The sequence below is a fragment of the Octopus bimaculoides genome, chromosome 11 (genome assembly GCF_001194135.2).
Source record: "Octopus bimaculoides isolate UCB-OBI-ISO-001 chromosome 11, ASM119413v2, whole genome shotgun sequence".
Lineage (NCBI taxonomy): Eukaryota > Metazoa > Mollusca > Cephalopoda > Octopoda > Octopodidae > Octopus > Octopus bimaculoides.
Window position 1 is genome coordinate 34,370,848 of NC_068991.1, and position 2,398 is coordinate 34,373,245.

At 37.0% G+C, this 2,398-nt stretch overlaps 1 protein-coding gene across 6 annotated transcripts in view; it reads left to right on the forward strand.

Annotated features, from left to right (window-relative positions):
• Positions 1-2,398, forward strand: part of LOC106874397 (phosphonopyruvate decarboxylase) — a 186,893-nt gene that overhangs the window by 112,979 nt on the left and 71,516 nt on the right. The gene's annotated exons all lie outside the window — the stretch shown is intronic.

The window sequence follows — 2,398 nt, forward strand, 5'->3', positions numbered from 1 at the left end:
TGACTATAAAAACAAATTGTGCATAATTTAGTTTACAGCTGTTAGTTCAGTGTCAATTTTAACACGGAGTGCAAAAACAAACATTTTCTCTACATTTTGCTTTTTTATTTCCGTAATGGCAAGAAAGCTGCTGAGGCTCACAAAGAGATATGTGAAGTTTATGGTCTTGATTGCTTAAGAGAATGCACATGTCAGAAATGGTTTTAAAAATTCTGTTCTGGAGATTTTACGCTCAAAGATGACCAACATTCTGGTCGACCTACTGAAGTTGATGATGACCAAATCAAAGCCATAATTTAATTTGATTGTCATATAACTGTGTGAGAGATTTCAGAGAGGTTAAATATATCACACACAACAATTGAAAATCACTTAAAATGCCTTGGACTCGTTAAAAACCACAATATTTGGGTTCCACATGAATTGAAAGAGATTCATTTAACACAGTGAATCAATATTTGCGATATGCCTCTCAAACGTAATGAAATCGACCTTTTTTGAAATTAATTATCACTGGTGATAAAAAATGGATTGTCTACAATAACATCAATCAAAATCGATTATGGTCCAAGTGTAATGAACCAGCACAAACCACACTGAAAGCTGAATGGTATCAAAGAAACATCATGGTGGGATTACAAAGGTGTTGTGTATTTTGAGGTGCTTCCAAGGAACCAAGCAAACAATTCAGATGTTTACTGTCATCAACTAATGAAACTGGAGGAAGCAATGAAAGTAAAACAACCAGAATTGCAAATCATAAAGGAATTGTGTTTCACCATGACAGCATTAGACCACACATGTCTTTATTAACTCGTGAAAAATTATTGGAGCTTGGTTGGGACACATCCACCATATAGTCCTGACCTTGCACTATCAGATTTTGAAGTTTGCAAAATTCTTTGAATGGTAAAACTTACAATAATGATGATGACCTGAAATTGCACTTGCTTCAGTTTTGGCTGATAAGGACTAGAAGTTTTGTGAGTGTAGAATTGTGAAGTTGCCAGAAAGATGGCAAAAGGTCATCGAACAAAATGGAAAATATACAATTGATTAAAGTTCATTCTTTGTATGAAAAAAAAAAAAACTTTTATTTCACACTAAAAAACCGAAATTACTTTCTTGCCAACCCTATACACACACACACACACACACACACACATGACAGAAATAAATAGACATTCAATAAAACATTGTTTTATGTTTATTCTAAGTTGCAGTGGTTTATATTTTTCATTAATTGACGCTTTTATGTTTCAGGTTCTATATGTGGCTGTTTAATCAAGCCATGTACAAAAGAAGCCTTGGAACTGTCTGAATTTCAAAGAGGCCATATTGTCAGTCAATCTGAAGGTGGACATAGCATAAAATTGCAGAAAACCTTGGGATCCCACTTTCTAGAGTGACTGCGCAATTCACCAGAGACAGGAAGGAGTCTACATCACCTTGCCCAGGTTGACCAGGGCTCTCTGACAGGACCTTTCTCTTTGTTAAGAGAAGTGTGTAGGATAATTCTTGTTGCAAGGCCTCTGACATAGCAGAGCACGTTGATGTCAGTCCCAGAACAGCTGTCAGGTATCTCCACAAACTTGGTTACTATGGCAGAGCAGCAAGAAGGAAGCCATTTCTTTGACCAGCCAATATCAAGTGGAGAAAAGATTGGGCCAGTGAGATGGTGGAGAGGTCACTAGCATTTTGGGACATTGTCAAATTCTCCAATGAGTCCAGATTTGCTGTATTTTCTAACAGTGGTTGAGTGTGGGCCTGGAGACTGTGATTAAGAGTTTGACGTGAAAAGATTGCAACCAACAATGAAACATGGCAGCTATTCTGTGATGGTCTGGAGAGCAATAGTCAATCAAAGCTGGTGGAGTGTGAGGGAAACATAAACTCAGATAGATGTGTGTCCATATTGTAGAAAGGATTCCTTTCAATCTTCTCCAGTGGTGAAATGATTAAAGAAGACTCTTTATTTATGGAAGATGGGGCTCCTGGCATTAAAAAGCTTCCATGGCCAAGCCAGTCACCAGATATGAACCCTATTGAACACCTCTGGGGCACTTCATAAAAAGAACAAGAAAGTATCTTCAAAGCCAGATCTTTTGAGATTACTGGATGAAACTTGGCAAGAAATTCTTCAAGAGAAAATTCATCATCCGATCATTAACATGCCTAATAGGGTCCTTGTATTGAAAAATGCAAGGGGAATGTCTACTAAATATTAAATATTCACATTATAACATTATTTACATTATCTACATTTGACGGATATTCGTCCTCATCTTGTTTGTTGTTAACACAACGTTTCGGCTGATATACCCTCCAGCCTTCGTCAGGTGTCTTGGGGAAATTTCGAACCTGGGTTCTCATTCCTATCGATGTTACTATTATTATT